Source organism: Arachis hypogaea, chromosome 19 (genome assembly GCF_003086295.3).
Source record: "Arachis hypogaea cultivar Tifrunner chromosome 19, arahy.Tifrunner.gnm2.J5K5, whole genome shotgun sequence".
Taxonomy (NCBI): Eukaryota; Viridiplantae; Streptophyta; class Magnoliopsida; order Fabales; family Fabaceae; genus Arachis; species Arachis hypogaea.
In genome coordinates, this window is record NC_092054.1 from 124,413,627 (window position 1) to 124,426,522 (window position 12,896).

The window sequence follows — 12,896 nt, forward strand, 5'->3', positions numbered from 1 at the left end:
ACAATCTCCGGCAATAGCGCCAAAAACTTGGTGCACGGAATTGTGATCACACTTTTCACAACTCCGGTACAACTAACCAGCAAGTGCACTGGGTTGTCCAAGTAATAAAACCTTACGCGAGTAAGGGTCGATCCCACGGAGATTGCCGGCTTGAAGCAAGCTATGGTCATCCTATAAATCTTAGTCAGGCGGATTCAATTGGTTATGAGTTTTGATAATTGAAGGATAAATAAAACGTAAATTAAAATAAAGATACTTATCTAATTCACTGGTGGGAATTTCAGATAAGCGTTTGGAGATGCTTTGTTGCTTCTGAACCTCTGATTTCCTATTGTCTTCATCCAATCATGCGTGCTCCCTTCCATGGCAAGCTGTATGTTGGTGGATCACCGTTGTCAATGGCTACCATCCATCCTCTCAGTGAAAATGGTCCATGTACGGTTTCTGTACGGCTAATCAACTGTTGGATCTCTCGTCTCGAATGAAAAATACCAGGCACAGCTACCGCACGGATAATCATCTGTCGGTTCTCACTTATGTCGGAATAGGATCTCTCTATCCTTTTGCACACTGTCACTGCGCCCAACATTCGTGAATTTGAAGCTCGTCACAATCATCCCATCCCAGATCCTACTCGGAATACCACAGGCAAGGTTTAGACTTTCCGGATCTCAGGAATGCTGCCAATTGGTTCTAACCTCTACCACGAAGGTTCTAATCTCACGAATTCAAATGCTCTGTTGTCAGGAGAGGCAAGTCAAACCGTGGATTAGAGACCCAAGAGACTATACTCCGGTTGTCGTCCAATGACTACATTGAACATCATGTAGACCGCTTGTGGTTGTCAGGCACACGGATCTTGGCTAAGCGAGTAACAAAGATAGTGGGTGATTGTCACGGGTCACCCCTTCATTCTGACTTAACTGAATTAAGTATGAGAGTATATCATGGAGAAGAAGTAAGCGTGAATTGAAAGAGAAACAATAGTACTTGCATTAATTCATGAAGAACAGCAGAGCTCCGCACCTTAATCTATGAGGTGTAGAAACTCCACCGTTGGAAAATACATAAGAGAAAATAGCCTAGGCATGGCCATGAGGCCAGCAAAGCATGAAGTTGATAATAGATGATAAAGGTGATAAAAGGTCCGAATACAATAGGAAAGACTAGTATTTATACTAAACTAGTTATTAAGGATTACAGAAATTGAGTAACTAAGTGCAGATAGTGCAGAAATCTACTTTCAGGGCCCACTTGGTGTGTGCTTGGACTGAGCATTGAGCTTTACATGTACATAGGCCCTTTCTAGAGTTAAAAGCCAGTTTGGATGCCAGTTTGGGCGTTTAACTCCAGTTCTGGTGCCAGTTTCGACGTTTTACGCCAGAAAAGGGTCTCTAACTGGCGTTTAACACCAGTTTGGGCCATCAAATCTCGGGCAAAGTATGGACTATTATATATTGCTGGAAAGCCCAAGATATCTACTTTTCCAAAGCAATTGAGAGCACACCAATTGGGCTTTTGTAGCTCCAGAAAATCCACTTCGAGTGCACGAGGCTCAGAATCCAACAGCATCTGCGGTCCTTTCTCAGCCTCTGAATCAGACTTTTGCTCAGGTCCCTCAATTTCAGCTAGAAAATACCTGAAATTGCAGAAAAACATACAAACTCATAGTAGAATCCAGAAATATGAATTTTTGCATAAAAACTATAAAAATATACTAAAAAGTAACTAAAACATATTAAAAACTATGTAAAAACAATGCCAAAAAGCGTATAAATTATCCGCTCATCAGACATCTCCAAATATGCAAATGCTTTATACTGGGTCTTTTTCCAGTCCAAGTTTCATATGTGGTTTTGTTAACTGCTTTGCTTGGCACCCTATTTAGGATGTACACTACGGTCTTTAAGGCTTTTTTCCAGAGTGATTCAGGCAAGGAAGAATGACTAATCATACTTCTCACCATGTCCTTAAGAGTTCGGTTCCTTTGATCTGCAACACCATTCATGCTAGGTTTGCCTGGTATGGTGTATTGCGGAGCAATACCACACTCCTCTAGGAAAAGAGCAAATGGCCCGGGACGTTGCTCACCTGAATTGTCATATCTTCCGTAGTATTTACCACCACGATCAGATTTGACAGCTTTAATTTTCTTTCTAAGTTGAAGTTCAACTTCAGCTTTGAAAGACTTGAAAACATCCATGGCTTGGGACTTCTCATGAATTAAACATAGATACCCGTAATGAGAGTAATCATATATGAACGTAATAAAGTACCGCTGGTATTTAAAACGAGCGTTGCTGACAACGTTGGTGCGCCAACGCTCTTCTCATGCGTGCGCGTGGGCGATGTGCACGCGTGGCTTGTCAATTTTTCACTTCTCACGCGTACGCGTGGCCGCCGATTTTTCTATGCATTTTGTCGAGCACATTGGTGTGGCAACGTTGGTTCACCAACGTTCCCACCAATGTTGGTTCTTCTACTTGGCCCAACGTTCACCAACTTTCCCACCAACGTTGGTTCATCTTCTTTGCATACCAATGTTGGTTCATTAATTTTTCACTCCAACGTTGGTTCTAACTTTGCCACCAACGTTGGTCTCCAACTTTGCCTTCCTCTGCTTCTACTTTGCCTATCATCAAACAAATAAGTGTATCAAAGTAATATCCAAGATGATCTTTATATACTAAGTGTGCTAATAATACTCAAAATCAAAACTTCACTTTATGTGATCTATTTTATCACATTTTCCTTGTATATTAGCTAAAATTCACCTATGCTTGAGATTTTGTTTTATGCAGAGATACTTCATGCCATTACTTATTTATTAACAAAATTTGTATGAAAACTAAACTAAAATCTACTAAAATAACAACTAAAAACAGGCAATGATGCACTCACATCAGCAGTCATCTTCGTTTTAATTATAATCACTGGAAGAGGCTGTTGAGGAGTTTGGATCTTGTTTTCTTTCTTGGTCTTCTTCAGCTTGAAGTAGCTGTAATATTTGCTGTAAATTTTTGGTAAATGATTCTTTGGATTGAAACCCTGCAAGAGCTGCTGCAATCTGGGCCTTTTGATTCAGAAAAATAGATGTTTACTGATCCATTGCCTTGACAAATTGAGAATGTTCTCTGAACCATTTCCTTACTTCGTCAGGATGATCCATGGTTGAATCAAATTGGGACCACCATTTGACGTATGCATTCCTTTGAAGCATTGGTGGCGTTTTAGGATGATCTTTCTTGCTATACCTGTATTGCCATGAGAATACCCATGCCAATGTAAATGTAGAAAGGAACTTTAAGTCAACAGGAATATTGGATACCTGTTAGTCAAATTTGTGTTTGAAAATCTTGAGCCCCTCATCGGCAGGTGGGGGTAAAATTTCAGATAGTGGACCGAAATAATCCCACCACTAAGAAAAATAAATTTGAAAAGTGATAATTAGCATTTCTTTTGAAATAAATGAACCAAGAGTGCCGGTTTTATTTGTTTTGAAACCAGAAAACCCTTGTCCATGCATCTATGTAATCCCAATAAGAATATTCTATTGGGTCAAATGGTTGTAAAAATTTTGTAATACTATTTGGGTTTTTCCAAATTGAGCTAGGGTAAGAACCTTTAGGATTTGGATTGTTGAGTAGGTTGTATTTGCGAAATCTTTAGGGTCTTTGTAATGTTTTATTACTACCAAATCAGAATCTACAAGTATAAATTTGTAGAATTGTCTCGTTTTGTTAAGGGCTGTTGGTTTAAAGTGAAATCATGGGGGGAAAAACTTTTGGATTTGCCTTATAAGGTGTTTTTTCTCCAAATTCTGGTTCAATTAATAAAACAGAGGAGAACTTGTTTTTTCAAATATATGTAGTTTGGGTTTTTAAAGGTTAAAGGTTTGGAAGTTGGGTTTGGTTAAGTGATTGGGGTAATTTGACTTTGGTAATGGCTTTGCCTTTTGGGTCTTGACAAATTGTTTGTTGGTTCGCTGCTTGGGTTAGTAAGTTTGAAATATCAATTTCTTCATTTGAACTGTCACATATATCAGCTCAGAATTTATGATGTAGCTTTGTTAGTCCCGCATCTTGTAAGGCTAAAAGGGTTTGGATTGGAAAGGCATAGTCTGCTTTGGTCTGTTTGGCTGTTTGCGTAGTTTGTTGTTGAGTTGATGACTCAACCATATATTTTAGCTGGGTAGATAACCGAGTTGGTTTTTGGGTTGATGAGGTAGGTTAATGGGTAGAGGACCCTGTTGGGGTACTCGACCCTGATCTTTTAATTGACCCTGGTAGAGTTAGGCAAATGCCTCTGCCTCTTGAAGAGGCTGAAGATGCCTTTTGAGGCATTCAAATATGATCCCTACAATTATTCACAAGTTAGATAATCAGTGAGAGAGTTTGAGATTTCTTGAATGTATTTAATTTTGAAATAAAAAATGCTTAAAATTGCTTACCATCGAACAAAAAAGTATTTGGATGCAAGATTCTTTACATCGTTTTGTAAAATATCTTTAACAGACTTGCAATCTACCCTGACAAAAAATTTTTGGTTTAATAAATTAGATTGAAATTTGAAAATGCATAAAACAATTGATAAAACTTCTTTCTTTATAGTGGAATAATTTTGTTGGGAAGTATTCCAATGCTTAAATGTAAATACAATGATGCATTCTTTTATTATTTAGCTTTTGTTTTAGGATACCACCATAACCTAAATATAAGGTATCAGTTTCAATAATTTTTAAGGCTTGGAGAACAGAGAGGTAAAAAGGCAAGGGAGTTCTTTGACACAAAGTTTGAGTTGTTTGACAATCTTTGTATGGTTATCTGTCTAAGGAGAGGATTTTTTCCAAACGTTCATGAAGAGGTTGATGAGGGTGCTCAAATTTGGAATGAAGTCGGCTATATAATTTAGGCAGCCAAGAAACCTTTGAAGTTGTTTCTCTATAATGTGATCATAAAATTTATCCGCAAATTGGATAGCCCTATCTATAGGTGTAATCGTTCCTTGGTAAACCATGTGACCAAGAAAACGGATTTTAGTTTGGAATAAATTAATCTTTGATTTAGAAACTACTAGACCATTATGCTTGATAGTGTGCATAAAAATTTTCACATGCTTAAAATGATTATGCAAGGATTGTGAAAATATGAGAACGTCATCTATGTAAACGACGGCAAAGTCGGAAAAAGGATTAAAAATATCATTCATTGGAGAGCTTTGTTTAGAGGCTTATAGTTGATAACTATTCCAAGAGTGCCTCTTCCTAATTTGGCTTGTTTGTTAATATAGAAAGTGGAACAAGACCACGGACTTTTACTAGACCTTATAAGCTTTTTGTGCAAGAGATCTGTAATCTCTTTTTGACAGTATTGGAGGAGTTGGAGGAGTTGCTCATTCATTTGCATGGGTCTAATTTTTATTGGAATTTGGCTTTTCTTGAAATCCTTTTCATAAGAGATATCCGCAATATGTTATTTTCTATTCCAAAATGCATGAGGCAAATCGGAACATATTGTTTCTTACATTTGTTGAAGAAGAGCTTTAATCTTTTGTTGGGTTTCAGGTTTTTGTAACTGGGTCTCTAGGGCCTTAAAAGGGACTTCTTCTTTTAAGAAGCTGATTTGATTGGCTTCGTATTGGAAGAGGTTGAGTGTCTTGTGAATGGGGGTTGAAACAAATTGAAAAATTATTGGAAATCCTCCTAAATAGGTGGTAATACCTTCATATGACATCATCAACAGAAAAAGATTTCTAATAAAGGGAGTTCTTAGTATGACTTGATTTTTTAAATCTGAGGATCAAGGTTTAGATTGTTGATCTTTCGCTTGAATCTACAGTAGTTACTGATATGACCAGATTTTTTGTAATTAAAATAGATAATCTGGTTTTTGTGAGGTACTTTTTCTTTGTCTTTTCTTTGTCTAGGAGGGACCGTGTAATGTTTCTTAGGTTTTCATTGTCGTGAGTTTCAATCGGGCCACCAGTTTTTGTGGTAAGGATGTTTTGTATTTTTTTTACTACAGGAGGATAGGTCAAACTATTCACAAAAGGAATCTAGGTCTCTCTTGTTTTGGGCATTTTTGCGGGATAGTTGCCTTTGAATTTTGTCATTTTGACAAATTTTTTGGGCCATTTTTTGGACATACAAAATTAATTGATCATAACTTAAGGAATCATATGGAATAATTCCATCTAGAGTTAGGCTTCTAATTTTATCCCTTACTTTATCTTCCAGAAATTTTGGGAGTCCGACTAAGAACTTTTCTTTCTAGAACGGCTGTTGGTTATCTTCTCTAGTGAAGACTCTGATTAAAAAGGTATCTTTATACCATCTAAAGTTAGACAAAGTTTTGCATTTAAGGTTAGATAGGAGCTAAACAGACTGATCTTTCCACAGGAATAGATCTCCTATGAAATAGTTTGCTATAGTAAAGATCAAGGTGCTAACATCATCTGGGATGATTTTCTCATTCTCATTAAGAATAGGTTCACCATTATCATTGATTTTAACAGTTGAAAGGATAGAATCTTTTTGGTCCTTAGTGAGATAATTATCCCACCTACCTTAAGTTGTCCTAAAAAATCTGACACAATAACATTTGCTATTGCTTCTTCAGAACTTTCATGGGCAGTTTGATAGGTCGTACAAACCATTGTCATATGTTATAACATAAGCATAATATTGTATTCAATTTTTTCATCTATGTTCCATTCTTAAATGTTTGCATTAAAGTTGTTGAAGCCTAACTCTCTATCTTCCAAAGCTAGGTCAGGAGCAGTTATTTGGAAATGATAGTGTGGATGAGGTTTAGTATGACCTTTCTATTTTGTAAAGGAGTTGGTCATGATAGGGTTGACTCTGCACGAATCTAAGCCATCTTCAAAGTCTTGCGACTCTTCATGAATAACAATGATGGATGTTTTAGCTGACTGCCTAGTAACTCTTGTGGATGATTCAGTGGTTTGAGGAGTTTTAGGGATGGTTATTTGGCTGAGGAGATGATCTATTTTGTGTATAAGTTTAGAAGCTCCTTATTCTTATTTTAAAATAGAATATTTGAGACTTTGTCTAGCTTTCAGACTAATCTTAAAAGGTTTAAACAAAGATTTTTCTAGAGATTTTTGGACTTCATATGTGCCGACACTAGTGAAGCTAAGTTTTTGACCTAAAGTTTAGAGATATTTGTTGGTATAATTGGCTATTCCATGATATTCTTGATATCTTTAGGCCCAATAGGTTCGTCTAGATTTATTGTTTTGAAGGGTGAAGCCATAACAGGGCTTTATTTAGAATCTAGGTTATTTGTAAGGATGAACTTTCCTGTTGAAAAAAATTCGGACTTGACCAACTCCCCCTCCTGGGTTTTCCAAGTTGATATGACATTCACAGAATGAGATGTACTAATATCTACTTTAAAAAGATAATCTATGTTGTTTTTTATGCTATAAGCATGGTTGTCCTATTGTGTGGATTAGGAAGAGAGGAATGAAACCTTATAGAAAAAGATCTCCTTGCCGAGGCGAAGTTAAATCTGTAGGTAGATGCGGCTTCAGTCCGCTAGGAAAAAGAATTTTTTCTATCAAAAAAGATTTCTATCTTTCCAATTTTATCCTGTTTAATTTCTTATAAATGGAGAGCCTGTCTAGGTATAGTAGGAATGGCTCTTTCTATGGCCCAAAATTAAGGGAGATCAATTTTATCCCATTTGATAAGGTGAGGTATAGTAACGTTTGTTTTTGTCATATCTGTGACAAACAAAGTTGTCTCACGGTCGGTTGTTTTTAAGAGGACTCTGGAGTTACAAGTATTTATGACTTTATATTAAATCCTATATATTAAGGCTGCAGGATTAGATCCTTCCTTCATGTCAAGGCCATGAATTCAGATGTTAAGAAATAGTAAGTCTAAGATATTTCTACCTAACAAACAATTTTGTTGGGGAAGCAATTAAAATAGACCAACCGTGCCCTAGACTTGTTTCAACAGTTCCTATGAGGGAATCATAGAAATTATTATGCCTAACATCTCTTAGACACATGAAAATGCATGCATTTAAACCTTCTTTAATGAGTGGTTTAACTGCAACATGAACACAACCTATCTGAAGATATTTATATTTGCGGATATGTTCTTGAGTAGATTGTTTGTTTAAAAGGTAGAATTCTTCACCGGACTCGGGTCTTAGAGGAATATTTTTGGCAGTTTTGATAATATAATCAGATTTGCTGACACGCTTAGTTTCTTCAGGAACATATAGTTCATCTTGGGGAATGTTTGGTATTTCCCAGTTGTCTATAACTTGATTAATATCTTCAAAACAGACTTCTTCTTCGAAGATATTATGTTTTGGAGAGAGTTTCTCAGGTCGAGTCACTTTCTCAGAAAAAATATTGGATATTATGTGGGATGAAGAAAGACTGTGAGCAAAACGATGAGAGAAGGAGCAGAAAAAAGACATTTTTATAAAACTTACTGCTATCATTGCCTTCTTTTGGTTCGTTATAAATATTCATATTAACATTAAACTAGCACTCAGCCACTAAAACTGGATTTTAACTCCTTTTTCTTTAAATACCTAATTTTACATATCCATAGCCACCAGAGACTTTTAACGTTCTATTCTTATCATTTACAGGAACATAACCAAGTTAGTCTTACTGTCTAATCATCAAGTCTTACTGCTACCACCTTATAAATGATAAGAAGAAATAACCTATACTTCCAAATCTGGAAATTAGCTTTACGATATTTACAAAGGAAACATAAACAGTCATAACAAAAATATAAAGGATACTAGTATTCATGTGAATCAGAATTAGTCTAATGTTAATAAAAATATTCCTACTTCCCCATCAGGTTCTGAATTTACCATATATGCCCAAAGTGGATCTAGGAGGGATAAGGAGAAAGAGTAACGATATAATTAATGTTAATTAATTATTTGAATGCAGATGCAAAGGCAGAAATTAAATATGAAGTTAGATGCAGCGGCAGTCCGCACACATATGCAGGTTAGTATGAAGTTAAATGTGGCAGTATTCTGCACACATATGCAAATGCAGAAGCTTTAAAAAAGAATATGAAAATAAAGAACTGAAAGTTCTTTATTGAAGAAAATTGAAGAAAGAAAAGATAAGAGTAAAAGACTTACAAAGGATTCTTAGAGCCTATCTGTCTCTCTCTCTCTCTCTCTCTCTCTCTCTCTCTCTCTCATTTCTCTCTCTATTCTTATGTTTCTAAAAATTCTGCCTCAAAATATTGCTGAAGTGTGCTTTTATAGACCTAAAGATTTACTGTTTTTACAGTTCAGGTAATGTTGACCTACACTATAGCTACAGTACCGGTTAATAATTTTACAAATTGAAATACAAAATTTTGTGAATAACTTTAATCTTCTTGTAGATTCATTCCAAAACAGTCATCTTCATTTTGAATATAATCATTGGAAGATGATATTGAGAAGTTTAGATCTTGTTTCCTTTCTTGGTCTCCTTCAGCTTGAAGTAACTGTAATATTTGCTGTAAATTTTTCGTAAATGATTTTTTGGATTGAGACTCTGCAAGAGCTGCTACAATCTGGACCTTTTGATTGAGAAAAACAAATGTTTCTTGATCCAGTACCTTGATAAATTGAGGATGTTCTTTGAACCATTTCCTTACTTCGTTGGGATGAGCCATGGTTGTATCGAATTGGGACCACCATTTGACCTATGCATTCCTTTAAAGCATTGATGGAGTTTTAGGATGATCTTTCTTGCCAAACCTGTATTGCCATGAGAATATCCATGCCAATGCAAATGTAGAAAAGAACTTCAAGTCAACTGAAGTAATGGACTCCTGTTGGTAAAATTTGTGTTTGAAAATCTTGAGCCCCTCATCAGCAGCTGGGGGTAAAATTTCAGGTAGTGGGCCAATATAATCCCACCACTGAGAAAACCAGTTTGAAAAGTGATAATTAACATTTCTTTATTGAATAGTCTATATATATACACGCCAATCACTAGAACTTACCAATAAAAGTCAATTGCTTTTAAATTCACCAGAAATTTTTCAAACCATAATTCTTAAATCCACATTTTTCAAATGAGTCTTCAATACGAAGTCTCTAAATAGCACCACTTTTCATCGTTATTATTATTCAATTTTCACTCAAGTTCTTATAAAACTTCGATAGCATCTCTCCTAAAAATCGGACTTGGCCACTCTTCAAGGGTCCTGTCCTAACCAAACAGTTTCTCAATCGTTCCCATCAAACTTTCATTAACCACCACAGCACCAGCTCAACTCATAGAAGTCAACAAAATCAAGAATTTAAGCAACCAATCACTTTTAAACTATCAGGTAAACAATCACAATCCATAACCACAAACAATCTAACTTCTCATTAAATTTTATTGCTTAAAAATCCAAAATCATTTAACTAGTTCCATTTATCCAAAATAGTTCAACTCAGTCCATAAGACTTGCAATCACAAAAAAAAAATGCATTTTTCACATTAATATTGAATTATAACAATTCCATGAAATAAAATAGGTTTTAAAAAAAGCCTACCTCGATCGCAACTCGACTACACGACAAACTCCCTTTATTCTTTTAGTTCATAGTAGCGGCAGTCGCAACGTCCACAGAAACTCCGCCAAAAAATGCTGCGACAGCAACAAACAAAGCATGCAACCTTGGCAAATCAAACCATAAGACATTAATGTCGCAAGATCCTCAGTATTTATAACAGAACAAAACCTATAAGAGTTTCGGGACAAGAGTTACTCACTCTACCAAAAAAGAACGAGAATGGAGTAGCTGCAGCTCTAGTGACGACATTCCAACGAGTAAAACGGCGGCAAAGAGCTTCGATGGCAACGCAGTAGCGTGGAAACAGCGTACCAGTCCCTCCTTCTCATATACAGCAACGCCAACATCCACTACCATCACCTCCTCTCTTCTGGTCAAACCTAAACGGCGATGGCAGCTTTTTCTGACGGGTTTCAACGAGCTCCAGTAGTGATGGCAAAGGAAACCGCTAACAGCTGCACTAGCAAAGGACAGCTCTGATGGTTTGGCAGCCATGGATGCTCGGCGACGAAGATCCGACGAAGCTGGCAGCGAGGCGTGATGACGGCGACTCCTTCCTCATCCTCGCGTCGTGACTTTCTCTCTCATGGAAAAGAATTCATTAGCGAAAAGCACAAATGTCTGAAGATCTTAGCGAAAATAATTCATTAGTTGTTAAGAAACTATCTCTCATGGAAAATATTAAGAATGTTAGGGAAAAGAAAAGAGGAGAGGAGAGGGAACATAAGAAAAAGATTATGAAAATCAAAGAAAAGTTACAAATTCAAGCGGCAATGAAGGAACAAGAATTACAAACTATTAAAAAATAGAGATAAATGCAAAGAAAATGGAAATGGAAAGAATGGTTAAAGAAAGAGAAGGAGAAATAGATATGGAAATAATTTATGCTAACATGTCTACAATGATTGAAAAACGATGAGCTCTTCATGAGATTACATGTGAGAAAGTAATTAATAAGTGGTTTATTTAATGGTTCCTTGTATTTATAGAGTTAAGTAGTCTGTTTTATTTTTATTATGTATTACCGCATGTAATGTATTTTGTTTTATTCCATTTTGGGATATAGTATGTTTTATTCATTTGTAATGTAACTTTTAAAATTAGTAAATATTATTAGGCGTTATTGTTTATGAAAGTAACAGAAGCAAAACTAGTCGTTGCAAAATATTGAATAATAAGGTTGTCTTTGAAAATCTTTGCCAAAACATATTCGGGTGGTGGAACTTTTTACTTCAATTTATATTGATAGAAGAATATTTTTTTCTATAAATACCAGAAAATAGAAATAGATCAATACAAAGAAAAGAAAAGAACAAGAAAAAGTGAGAGAGAAGAACCCGAAGAGAAATGATTGAAAAAAAAAAAGTTAAAAGAAATTAATAGTGTATAGAAGAGAATGGAGAAATCATCATCCAAATAAATTTAGAAAAGAACTACTGAATTTTAGTACAAAAATTTTGTTACTGAAAAACATCTCAAGAATTTAATATAATTAAATTTTAGTGGTACATCACTACTTTGTATTTATTTTATTCTTCATTAAAGAAAAGGCAAATACTTACTAGTGTTTTGGATGGTCTTTGAAATTTTACTACATAAAAATTCTACTGTAACTTGCATGTGTTTTAAGATATATGCATGTGTGAGAGAATAAATTTCTGCATTTGCTTTTGCGTCTAAACTGATCCCTGAGTATGTAAGGTGTGCATTTCACATGTGCAAAGAGTGTGAATATTTGTAATATGTGATATGAAATGAAGTGAATGTGTGTGTGTAAATGTAGGTTGCTTAAAAGGAGGAACAAGTGGTGCTCTCTAGGATTTTGTGTGAGCTCTACTTGGATTTTGTGAGTGTACCAACATGAGTGCCATTGAGTGAGAAGTTTTCACAATGTCATCAAGAGAAAATCAAATAGAGAAAAAGAGAGAGATCCAAACTTAAGAGATGATCTAGGGGAGGAGATAGTTGTCTTGGAGAAAAAGGATGTGAGATCGAAAATTGAAGGAAGTCATAGGAGTCTCATAGGGAGTGTCATAGTAGATTGAGGATTTAGTACAGGGACATTGGAGGGAGCTTTTGGTGCAATTTGGAACCATTCAGAGGGGCTGAGAATCAAATCTCATAACAGGTGTAATTCATATAAAAAGGGGTTTTCCTTGGCTTTTCAAGCAATATAGGATCCACTTAAGGAGATGGAATGTGACCATAAAAATTGGCAAAAAAATTACTCCATAATCCCAACATGGATTCAACTTTGGGGGCTTTTAGAATTTTGTAAGACTAAAGAGGCTGCAAGAAAGATAAGGGAGGTTTGGAAAAGTG